At 41.3% G+C, this 13073-nt stretch overlaps 1 non-coding gene across 1 annotated transcript; it reads right to left on the bottom strand.

Annotated features, from left to right (window-relative positions):
• Positions 1-12391: 12391 nt before the first annotated feature.
• LOC145785221 (U6 spliceosomal RNA) lies at positions 12392-12497 on the bottom strand. The gene has a single exon (XR_014291145.1). It is a non-coding gene; the product is annotated as a U6 spliceosomal RNA (small nuclear RNA).
• Positions 12498-13073: the final 576 nt, after the last annotated feature.

The following is a 13073-nucleotide window of genomic DNA, read 5'->3' as shown; positions in this document are numbered from 1 at the left end:
ATTTTCTTTGAGCAAAACTTTCATCATGTTTCCTTATTTCACATTTATTAACTTTACAAAATTAAATGTGAATAATTATATATATACTGTATATATATTGTAAACTTGATATTTGATTTAACTTATAAATTAATTAAGATAATAATAACTCAAATTGATAGTTTTATTGTACATAGTTTTGTTTGAAGCAAAAAAAAATTATGATAATATTTAGTTTACAATAACTTATTACTACTTATTGCGAATTAATGTGAGTTACTCTTAGACTGATATTTTGTTTTCTTATTTCTAAAAAATAATACATCGGCTTATCTATTTTTTATATGTTGCACAATTCAGTTTGTAAAGGTTTTACAGTAAAAAACAATCAAGATAAAGTATTCCAGCAACCATATCGGGGTGCTTGAACGCATAAGATGTGGCTACTCAAAGCGCACTTATAATTTGGAAACTCTTCAAACACTTTCGATGTGTCACATTAAACTTTTAAATGACAACACCGTTTACTTAAGGTTTCACCTCCATTTTGTTCTGAATGTTTTATTATTGAGCTGTTGGATCCGTGATCGATCCCATGCTTCCATTTGTAAGAATTATTAGTTGTCTTCTTAATACCGGGGTATTGGCATGTATTATCGTACTTGTGATTGATGTTACACAAGCGACAATTTATCAATCACCAAGCCAACACTTATCAATCACCAAAAAAACATGTTTACAAAAAACTATAATATTTATTGTATATATTCTTAAAGTTCATACAAATAGATATAATATATAATACTATATTCAAAACAATGAAAACTATTAATACTACAAAAAGTGCTCAATGCCAAGCAAAAAGGCAAAGCAGAGCGAATTAAATCAAATATAGTTATTACTATCTGAAGCCTTTACAAATTGTTTCACCTAACGGATCATCAGAAGGTCTTATTCAAATAGAATCTTTTTTGATAAATATTCAAATAGGATTCTATTTGAATAAGACCTTCTGATGATCCGTTAGGTGAAACAATTTGTAAAGGCTTCAGATAGTAATAACTATATTTGATTTAATACTATATTCTATTTAAATATTTATAATATATTTAACTGCATAATATATTTATATATATGTATTAATAACATAAATAGGTATAATTTTGTAGGATAACCTAGTTATAATATGTGTTTTTTGAACATGTTGTTTTGGTGATTGATAAATGTTGTATTTTAAATGTCAGCTTGGAAAAGTGAAAACCGTTAAGTTGTTTCTTTTTCTATGCGACGGGTGAGCACGTCATCACAGATTATGAAATAGAGAATGCTGAGTGGGCATCCCTGTCGAATGCTTTTGACCTTGATTCGTTTGGTTAAGGCTCTTTTTATTTCTATCTTGCTTTTTGTTTTGTTGTAAACCAAAGACAGGTAATTAGTTTGTCATTATTGGTTTCATGCCGAGTTTCTTCAAGATTCCATAGAGAAATGAATGACTTACTCTATCGAAGGCATTTTCAAAGTCAGTCAATATGATGTACAAGTCCCTGTGTTGTGTTTGGGATGCTTCCAGGGTGGCTTGTATGTTCATTGTGACATGCTCTATTCTGCGGTTTGGCAGTCCACATTTCTGATTTGGACAAATCAGGTTTGTGATCATGGGTGTGAGTCTGTTGGAGAAGATTTTACTCAAAATCTTGGAGTCTGTGTTGAGGAGAGAGATCGGTCTCCAGTTTTTGAGCTTTTCTTTTTCGTATTTTTTAAAGATCAGCTTCACCTTTGTTTTTCTCATGGAGGAGTCATTATTTTTTCTCAAATAGCAATTTGTAAGCATTTCCAAAATGTCATGTTTCAGGAAGTGCCAGCATTTTTAGTAAAACAATGCACCGAGACCATCGGTTCCGGGTGCAGAATCTTTGTTTAGAGAGTCGATGGCGGTTTTTACTTCTTTTAGAGTTATTAGCTGTTCCGCTTGTTCAGCTGTGTCCTTGTCAATTTTGGCCTTCCCAAGATGATCAGGTATCTGTCCTGTTCTTGAGGGTTGATGTCGTCTTCTACACCCCATAGGGAGTGATAGAAGCTGTGTACTTCTTTGAGTATGTCTTCTTTTTTGGTGAGAGTTGTGTTGTTTGCACCATGTATCTAAGTCAGTGGTCCCCAACCGGGGTGCCATTTTTACAATACTCTGTGGTGCTACGAGCGATTTCCCATATTCAGTTTTATCTGTCTTTAAATAGTTAGCGAAGATCATTGTTGCTGATAACAATTTTCATGCACGATTGTTTTTGTTACATCATTAAGGTTAATTTTTTGTCATGCCGTATGCGTAGCTATACGATGTTTCGTGGTCACAAATTCTTAGTGTGGGCATCTTTATACTGTTGTGGCTTGTGATGTCAATGTATGTACAAGTTGTGCTGATTGCCGACTGTAATGCGGTCGGTGAATGTTCCGCTTAGAAAAGTTTTTGCCCATTTTGTCTGCTAAGAGAGAAGCAATATATTTTTGACTTTGAAAAGAAATTTTATTTTTTTATCAAAATGTTGTTTCAAAGTGGTATTCAAGTTCCAAGTAAAATTGAAGTGTTACTATTATCACATTGATTTCGGTTTTATGGTAAATTGCCTTTCTTAAGGGTACAACAAGCAAACTTTCCTACTTTTCTCCACACTGCATTAAAGCTGAAAGTCAAGTAGAGAACCTACGGATACCATTTTTTAAAGCGCTTGGTGTTAAACTGTTAAGGTTTATTCCAACAACCTGCTGAATTTGAGGTGAAAGATCGTTCGTCTGCCATGGGGTGCCACAAATTATTTTTTTTCTGAAGGATGCCGTAAGCTTAAAAATGATGGGAACCACTGATCTAAGTGATAGAGCTGCTCTCACAATTTTTTTCTTCTGCTTTAAAAAAGTTTTTGGAGGGTTCTTCATCGCTTATTGGAGTTGTTCTGGAATTTATTTGAAATCCGATTGCTTTATAGTCGTAGAAATTATTGATTTTTTCCAGGAATTCCGTCGACGCTCTTCCAGGATGTGGATCGGGTAAGCGTCCGGAGTGTGGAGCATGTTTTTGGCCTGACTGTAAACTTCTCTTCGCTTGAACGCGACATCTTTTTTTTAGTCCTTTGGTATAGGTACTCTTTGGCTTTAGAATCGCCCATGAGTAAGTGGGGTTAAGTTAGGTAAATAGTAATGAAAATTATACAGACAGAAATCCATACTTTAAAGTTTGTATATTTCCTTCTGACGGAAAATTTAGACCTGGAAAAACAGCTGATTCTCTTAAGCGGAAAAGGCCGCTTCCAAAAAAAATCTAGGAAGGAAAAAAAGGCCAACTACTCGCCTAGATCAGTGGTTTCCAGCAAGGGAGGCCACTGATCTAACTGGCGTAAGCTATTTTCTAAACTTTCTGGTAGTTTGGTAGTTTCTAGCTAACTTTTAAAAAACATCTAAGAAGGTTAGCAAAAAGTTGGGCAGATAGCGTTCTCACTCGCTCGCTCCAGCGAGGAAAGCAAAGTTTTCAGATAGTCACTTTTGATAGAACTGTCTCCAATGCCACCAGAGCACAATATCGTTTAAAGTTTCAAATGGCTGGGCTCATCAGTACCGCACCACTAGTTCTACTTTTTGCGCTGAAAAATAACGTTTACCCCCTTGAACATGAAGGTTCAAAATTTTGGACATTTCAAATTTTTTTAATATTTCTAGTACCTAAACAGACCACTTTTTTGATAATATAAAAAAAATATTGCTTCGCTGAAGTCTTTTATTTGCGCTCGGAGGTGCTCGTTTGGGAAAGCAGAGATCTTGTGGTGGAGAAGGTGGTTAGGCTCCAGTTGCCCGTCGACCGAGAGACAGAGTGGCTTCTTTGCGACGAAGCTTAGTGGGTTGGATGCCAGCGATAATGGGGAGATTGTCCAATGGTGTGGGACGCAGGCATCCGGTCACTGTGAGCAGGGCGCTGTTTATGGCAGTGAACACTGCGGCACCAAACAGGTGCACAGTACTCTGCTGAAGAGTAGACTAGGACTAAGGCAGCTATACGTAAAGTGTCAGCCCTTGCCTCTCCCCCCCAGCTAGAGCCTGCCAGGCGCTTGAGTAGCGCAGCGCCGGATGTCAGTTTCTTGCGCAGTGACACCAAATGGTGGCGGTACGTGAGCGATCTGTCCAGTGTTACCCCAAGATACCTTGGTTCGGGCAGAAGGACAGAGATTTTCCGTTTTTCTGGACGTGTAGCTCACGATCAGCTTAACGACTGTGGAGGTGGAAAGCTGCTGCCACAGTTTTGGTTTCTCTGAGTTTCAGTCGCCAGTTCTGGAGATAAGCTGAGAGAGTTTTCATGTCCTGGCTCAACGTCTCTTCTAGATTTTCCCACGACTTTGTGGAGTGGAGAATTGTCAGGTCGTCCGCGTAAGCGTATTTTGCGGAGACCGTAGTTGGCAGGTTGTCGGTGTAGATGTTGAAAAGAAGTGGAGCCAAGACAGATCCCTGTGAGACGCCGTTATTCAGACGTTTCAGTCTGCTTCGCCGTGAGTTGCCGGTGGTGAGGGTGAAGCTTTGATTCCTGACAAGTTCCATAATCATAATATGAACCATCGGTCAGCAAGCAAGCGAAGCAGCTTGCAAGTAAGGCTGTGATGCCATACGGTGTCATATGCTTCTTCTTCTTCTTCTTTCGTTTGAGACTAGATCAAATTTCAGGGCAGGTGGTGGAGAGCCAGGTGAGTGTAGCTTTGTCCAGCGTTGGTATACCATGCGTTCCATTTGGTGCCTTGTAGATGGGACATTCGAGAACGACATGGTCAGCAGTTTGTTCCTCCGCGCCGCATTCGCAGGTCGATGAGGAAGCCAGACTCCACTTGTGCATGTTGGAATGGAAGCGACCGACTCCAGTTCGGATTCTGTTGAGCTTGACCCAATTCGGCCGAGGCAGGTCCATACCAAGGGGGTGCGCCACCGAGTGGAGTATAAAACCATGTAGTTTGGTGTCGGTGGCGCACCACGCTGCATTCCAAGTATCTTCCATGAAGTGTGCTGCGCTGATGGCATGATCGCTGAATGGATGTAGTAGTTCAACAGCAGCTGGCACAAAGGGGTGTCTTGACTTCAGTTGCCGGGGGGATTTCTGAAATGGGATGTTGAGTTTTGCATGAAGCAAGTGGTTAGGATCCCCCGCTCGGCGAGCCAGGTGTATGATGGCTCCCTTTCGGCGGAGCTCAGCAGGTTGGATGCCTGCAAGGATTGGTAAATACTCTGTTGGAGTTGGGCGCAGGCATCCAGTCACAGTTCGCAATGCATCGTTGATTGGGCTGTCGATGAGGCGGGTGTGGGCACTGCGGTACCAAGCAGGGGCGCAGTATTCAGCAGTGGAGTGAACCAGAGCCAGGGTTGCAGTGCGCAAGGTGTCAGCACCTGCACCCCAATTTGGCCTGCCAGACGTCTCAGCAGGGCGACGCGAGATGTCAGCTTTTTGCGTAGTGACTGTAAATGGTGACGGTATGTGAGTGACTTGTCAAGTGTAACCCCAAGGTATGTTGGTTCTGGGCAGGGCGTCAAAATTTTGCCGTTAACGGTCACTTTCAGGTCACGTTTTGCCTCCCTGTTGTTGAGATGGAAGGCTGCCGTCACAGTTTTACTTTCGCTGAGCTTCAGTTTCCATTGATGAAGGTATCTAGATGTGGTCGTCATGTCGTGGCTCAACGTCGTTTGTAATGATTGCCAGTCTTTCGCAGAGTATAAGATGGCCAAGTCATCAGCAAATGCATATTTGTCAGATGTTGTTGATGGTAGGTCGTGCGTATAGACGTTGAAAAGAAGGGGAGCCAAGACTGATCCCTGTGGGACACCGTTTTTGAGTCGCCGCAGTCTACTTGGTTTTCCGCTTCCGGTGGTAAGGGTAAAACTCCTGTTGTGGATGAGTTCCATGATCATTTTGACCATGTGCCTGTCAGGGAGTAGGCGGAGTAGCTTGTAGACTAGGCCACGGTGCCAAACAGTGTCATAGGCTGCTGTTAGGTCCATAAAAACAGCCCCCGCATTCTTTTTTGCCGAGAAACTCTCCTCAATATCCTGAGTTAGTAGTGTGACTTGGTCTACAGTTGACCTCGCGTGTCGGAAACCAGCTTGTTCTTCGGGAACCAGTGGGTCGATTATTGGTTCGACACGGGCGTAGATCAGTCTCTCAAGGATCTTGAAAAGGATGCAGAGCAAGGAGATGGGGCGATAGCTCTTTGAATCGTCTAGTGGTTTGTTTGGCTTAGGGATCGCGACGACCAGAGATCTTCTCCATACTTTAGAAATCTTGAGGCGGAGCAGGCAGGACGACAGGAAATCGAATAACCAGGACTTTAGAACATAACCAGCGTGCATGATAAGCTCTGGACATATCCTATCTGGACAAGGGGCCTTACCAGGTTTTAGGTGCTCGAGGCCAGCATTGAATTCTTTCCGTGAGAAGGAGCTAGAAATGCTCTCCTGGTCGGGTGTGTTGATCTTCCAAATCTTTGTCACTTCTTTGGTAACACACCGATCGGAGGTACGGTCACACGGCTTATATATCCTATTTTTTATTACCTGCGATGCGATCTTATTAGCAAGAATTGGACATTGTCGGGGTGATTGTCTTGATCGTCCCGTAAGGTTATTGAGTGTGCTCCACGCTGTACGGCTTGAGTGCGAGAGATCGATAGATTGGATGGTCTCTGTCCAACGTTATTTTCTTGTTGCATCGAGTCTTTCCAGAAGAGCCTTGGCGGCTGAGGGTGTTGTTTGACCATCTAAAGAGCTAACAAAACATTGGTAGAGGCGCTCGCACTCTGCATCCCAGCACGGAGTGTAGTTACTTCTACGACCGCGAGAGATGGCTTGTTTGGCACATGTTAAGATGGTGTTGCAAAAGTTCTGGTAGGCCTCGTCCACTTTGTGACAGTTAGGTGGAGGTAACTCATTTGTGAACTTGTTGATAAGGAGGCTAAAGCGATTCCAGTCGGCTTTATGGAAGTTCCACAGCTTGACTGGTTCACTCGGAATTGGTGTCTTGAGCGGTATTGCGGTAATGAGAGAAGGTTGGTGTTGGGACCGAAGGAACTTTTGTAGCACACGTCTGTCCGGAAGCTGATTGTCGTTGCCAATGCTAGCAAAGGCCATGTCTGGGTTTGTTCCAGTGCCCCATCGCCCGATGTGAAGCTGGCTTCGTCTTTGGGGTTGCACAGTGGGGCATAGTTGTTATTTGATGCCCAGTTAGCCAGACATGCACCAGAAGGACTAGTGATGCGGTATCCCCAGTCGACGTGCTGGCAATTAAAATCGCCAGAATAGAGGCAGGGGTGGGGGTACACTTGGATGGCCGTCGGAGTGAATGGCGAGGGAGGTGGCTTGTAGATGTTACGATTTTGTAGCCGTTGACGTCCACGCTTAACCATTCAATCTCTGAGTCTGAAGGGGATTATTCAACCAGTCTCCAGTTCAGCTTCTCGTGGACAAATGTGGCTAAGCCGTGTGTCCTGCTTAGGATTGACCAAGCTAGTGAGTAATTTGGGATCACTAGCCTGTCTGCGCTGTGGCAGTGGGTCTTCTGGAGGATGATGATAAGGGCCTTTTGTTGTTGAGCTACTCTTTGTACGACATCGATTTTAGCAGTCGTAAGGCCTTCAACGTTAAGCTGTAGGATGTTGGGACTTCTGGCTTCTTTCTTTGTTCTCTGGGGCCGAGGGTTTGTTCTTTTACCACCCCAGAGACTCCCTGATGTGTCGCTGTTTGTTATCATTAGCCTGTTTTGTGCAGTTACCAGGACTCACCGAGAAAAGTTGACAACATGAGTCCCCAGCTGTGAGATCTAGAAAGACAGCGCCGGCCTTCTTTTTTGACTCAAAGCAATCCTCGATGTCTTAGGTTAAGAGTGTGACCTGATCTACGGTGGATTTTCCGCGCCGAAACCAAGCTTGCTCTTTTGGAAGGAGTGGGTCGATGATTGGGTTGACGCGGGCATAGATCAGTCTTTCGAAGATCTTGAAAGGAACACAGAGTAGGGATATCGGACGATAACTCTGAGTCCACTAGTGGCTTGTGAGGTTTAGGGATCGCAACTACTAAAGCTCTTCTCCAGATTTTGGGATTGTGAGGTGGTGTAGGCAAGAGGAGAGGAATCTACGTAACCAGGACTTTAGGGCAAGGCCAGCATGGAGCACAAGCTCAGGGCAGATCTTATCCGGCCCTGGAAACTTGTGTGGTTTCACTAGGCGAGGGCGGTGGCGAATTCCTTTGGATTGAAGTCTCCAGAGATTGTTTCATCTTGTGATGTTTCCACTCGCTACAGGGCAGACGCTTCCTTGGCAACAAGGCGGGACGCCTTGCGGTCCTTTGTCTTGTAGACCCCGTTCTGCACTAGCTGGGAAGCGATGGCATTAGCAGAAACGGGAGCACTGACGAGGGGAGTTTGCTGAGCGCCCAGTGAGGTTGTTGATGATGCTCCATGCTTTGTGGCTTGAGTGTGAGAAGTCGATGGTTTGGACAGCTTTGTTCCATCGCTCAAGCTTCTTTGTGTCTAGCCGCTCAAGTAGTCTGGTGGCGGCGGTATTAGAGGCAGCACCAGGTGTGGCGCTTAGGTACGATAAAGAGCCTCAAACTCAGAATCCCAGCATGGTGTATACTGCAGCTGTAGCTGTATGTATAGCTGTTCTGCGTTGCATGGCTCAGTCGATGGTGACTGTGCAGCAAACCCATTGGTCAGGAGGCTGTATTGTATCCAATCGGCTTATTTGAAGTTCCATCGCTTCACCGGTGAACTCTGGATTTCAAGTGTCAAACCAATCTACTACCTTTATTCGCGGAAAGTTTCACTAACCCAAATATGGTTTATCATGCTTTGACGTTGGTCAAAAAATCAACCAAGTTTTTAAACCCCGGACAAACTTCAGTTATGACATGTGACCAACCAATATATGCTATTGCAAAACAATTGCAGTGGAGTGTATTGCATCCATATATATCCAAGGAAATTTTTTTTGTGATGCTTGGTGGCCTTCATATTGAAAAGATATCTTTAAAATTAATTGGTGATGTTTTGAATTATTCAGAATGGTCTAAGCTTCTTGCCCAAGCTGGTATTTTCACACCTGGACTGGCTGACAAACTACTTTCAGTTTCACATTATCAAAAAGACACAGCGCCCTCACGAAATTACCTTGGCCGGCGGCCGCGCTTCATGTGTTATGAAAGCTATCGCTTCATGTAATATGAAAGCTTTTGAGGGAAGGGTTGACCAAACAATTGACTATGGTCACTGGAAAGAAATTATAATAAAGCAATCTCCAATGCTTTTCTTTTGGTTTTTAGTGATGGAGCTCGAGGCAAATGTGCTGGGTTTCATAAGGGCACTACGAACGCAAAATTGGAAATGTACTGCAGGTATCTGAAAAGCATTTGCCCTTGGTTTTTTGCATTAAATCATCACCTGTATTATCGTTGGACATCAGTTCACATTGGTGATATTGAAGCATTAGAGCAAACTTATTCCACTTTGAAGACACATTTTGTTGAAGGGAAGTTTGTGGTTACAAAATCCGATAAGAGGTTTTCTGCAATGGCACTTGACCAGAATCATGAGTATTGTAATGCCGTTATTAAAGGTAAAGGACGCACTACAGATTTGTTTCAAAACGAAGGAGCTTTGAAATGAAGGGTGATTTCTCAACCAATGATTGTACAAACAGTGAGAAAATTTTATGAAGAAATTGGCTTTAGCGACAAAAACTTCAATTGCTACATCACGATGAAAGCAAATGTTATCACGAGAGCTTTAATGAAGAATTGATTTGTTTGGTACAAACGTTTGAAGAGCTTGGCAACTCTAAAAAACATGGAAATCCGATGCCATAGTCAAAACAGTATAGATACTGATGTGATAATTATTGCAATTTCGTGTTTTGACAAATTAGAAATCTGTAAACTATGGGTTGAATTTGGAGTTGGAAAAAAAACTCGCTTCATTCCAATCCATGACATTGTTTTATCTTTACCTCAATCTCTGATGATTTGCGCTTCTTTACCTTTGTTTTATTCTATCACTGGCTGTGATACTGTTTCGTCTTTTTTCGGCTTTGGAAAAAAAGGCTTGGGATTGTTGGATGCTTAATCTTACTTATGTGTGGTTTATTTGTGTGGTTTATGTGTGGTTTATTTAACTCTCTGAATTTCTCAAGCACTTCTAGTTCTATAAATGACATACAAAAGTATGTCATAGCTCTTTATGGCAATGGTTCTACTATCACAGATGTAGACGAATGCCGTTATATGATGTTTATCAATGGTTGCACTATTCAAACTTCAAAGGCTGCCACCAACGTCAGCTGCTCTGATGCAGCTTACACGCAGAGCGATATATCAAGCTGAAATATGGAAATCAAGCCTCGTAAATGTTCAGTAAATGCCTTCTCCTTTAGCTTGGGATTGGAAACATATTCATGCAAATCAGCTTGTTCCGTTTTGGACCCCAACCCAATCCTCGTCATCGATTCACGAAATGATACATCATTGTAGTTGTCAGTCTACTTGTGGCCCTCGATGTTATTGTAAGAAAAAATCTATAAAATGCACAAGGTTTTTGTTCATGCATGAGAGTAGGCTACGAAACATCCAATTCGACAACAAAATCTCCAATCTTCTATGATGTTTCATCTTCAATCCACATTGACGTTGCATCTCCAATCCACACTGATCTTTCAAGAAATGCTTTTGACTTTCTAAATTCTATTTTGTAACTTGAAAAAACTTGTCATATGAATTTTTTTAACATCAAATTACGTATGGTAGGAATTTAACATCGAAAACCTCTAGTTTTTTCATCTTGAATTGACAGCGTTTAGACTCAGACATTGCATAATCTGGTGTCGTGTATTAATTTGATGTGTAGATCATGATTACATATCATTTTAATTTTTAAAGTGGCATGGCTAAAAGGGAAATTCACCCCTGGTAGCTGCTCTTCTGGTTATACCCTTGATGACGTCGTTATTGCGTCATACTGTACTGGTATTATTGTTATTGCTTGCAATTGCAAAACTTTAAGCACTTGCAAAACTTATAATGATAGTATTTAATCGCTTTTTTTCAGAAAAAACTTACCTTTGGTTCCTGAATTTCAAGTTGCGTAGTCTTAATGATATAATGATGACGTCATAAAAGATGCATTCATGACGAAATTACTTTTGGGAATTGTGAAATGGTTTTAGTAACCCGTACTCCAACTAAAACTAACAGCAAACGACTAAAATAGGTTAAAGTGCCTCTGACAGGTAAATAAATTCGCTAAATTTACCTAGGATACCAAAAAGATGACACTAACAAACTTCCTGACCAGCAAATCGTTAAAAATATCAACAGGCTACTAAGTTACATGCTTGCAAACTTTCGTTAATTTCGGCGAATCTGGCACTCATTCAATTGCGAAAATAAAAACGGCAACACTGCTGTGACGTCACCATGGGTGCGAAGGATACATTCTTTCTCTGTAGTGACTTGGTAAGGTATGGTATGACTACTGCAAAACGTAAATGTGTGGGGTTCTGTTGGTCTAAAGCATGTGCAAAAGCAGATCTACCGAAATGAAAAAGTCAATTTATTATTACTATCAAGTTTAGATCAAATAGGTTGAGTTTATTTTTATCAAACAGCATCTCACTTCCATTGAAATTGCAGTATTTTTAAACTCTTGTAGGGCTACAATTTTGATAATTTTTTATTTGTCCTAATCTGGCTATAGCCATTTGCAGTGTAACAACAGTATCTCACAAACAGTACCCTTAATTTATGGTTGAGTTAATGCCTGCAAATTGCTGTTTATGTGACAGTGTTAGTGACAAAAACCGTGTGCTATTTTTTCACGCTTTCCCACAAAACAAGGTGCTGAGAAGAAAATGGTCAAAGTTTTCTCCAAGTGTTCGAAAGTGGAATGGGCCATACAAAACTAGTCGTATGTTTCTTCACTTCACAGGAGATGATTTTGTTAACACTACTCAAGTAAAAATGAGCTTGAGCAAACTTTTCATTTTGAAGAAATCTGCGATACCATCTAGCATGCGGCCCGCCACGCTGTATCTTTGCGGCCCGCGGAAGGTATCAGCGTACAAGTATAAACAAAAATACTTTTCTTGAGGAGTTAAAGAACACAAAGGCAAAAATACTTTCCCGGAAGCATATTTTCGCTTTGCAAACGATTCCACCAAATGTCATGTAAACACTATAGTGTGCGTTTCACCGTTATTGTGTTTCACGAGCAGTATTCCCTTTATGCAAGTTTTTGTTGGCAAAATAGGTCGGTGTGCCAACTCAATTTATAATAAATTGGCAAAATATTATATATAAATTTAGAGACTCATGAAAATATTTAGCTTAGTACTGCAAAACTTTTTTTTTTTTAAGAAATATGGAATGCTTCACGATCTTGCGTGTCATCCTTGCGCAGGGCCATGCTCATCTTCTCTGTATCGTTCCAATTTTAGTATATGTTCTGCCGAAGCAAGTACTGCAAAATGTTGTTAATCAACAATTTTTGCCATGCTGATAAGCACCGCAAGTGAGAGTTGTCAATAATAAAAGAAAGACGGTTTTATACACTCTCACAAAATGGATGAAAAACCAACTCATTGCTTTTTTAGAGGGAAGACTGTTCATGAATTACGATAAAAATACGATTTTTCGGTGATTTCCATAAGCGTTTGTTTCATGGTGCCTGGTTTCTTTTTCCCTGTTATTGGAGCCTATTTTTTGCTGATATGTTTGCAGGTCACTATTGTTGCCTGTATTGCGATGTGTCAAACATTTCCTTGTTTACTGAAACTGTTAATTGCAAGATATCTTTTGCGAAGCGAAGTAACAACGCCACTCCTGCTTGGCGATGAATATTCTGATGAAACCGCTCGCCTCGCTATAAGTGCACAAAACAAGTGGCCTCGTTTATTAGGCATTGTTAAAAAAGTCAAAGGTGTTGTATAAGGAGCTTGGCCTGGCTGTAGCGTTGTTCGATTAATTTTGTTGCTGCGGTATTCTAACATAAATATGAACAACATGTAACGTTGGATACTAGGTACGAAATGTGTTCT

Source organism: Aplidium turbinatum, chromosome 1, assembly GCF_918807975.1.
Source record: "Aplidium turbinatum chromosome 1, kaAplTurb1.1, whole genome shotgun sequence".
Taxonomy (NCBI): Eukaryota; Metazoa; Chordata; class Ascidiacea; order Aplousobranchia; family Polyclinidae; genus Aplidium; species Aplidium turbinatum.
This window is presented reverse-complemented; position numbering and strand designations above follow the sequence as displayed.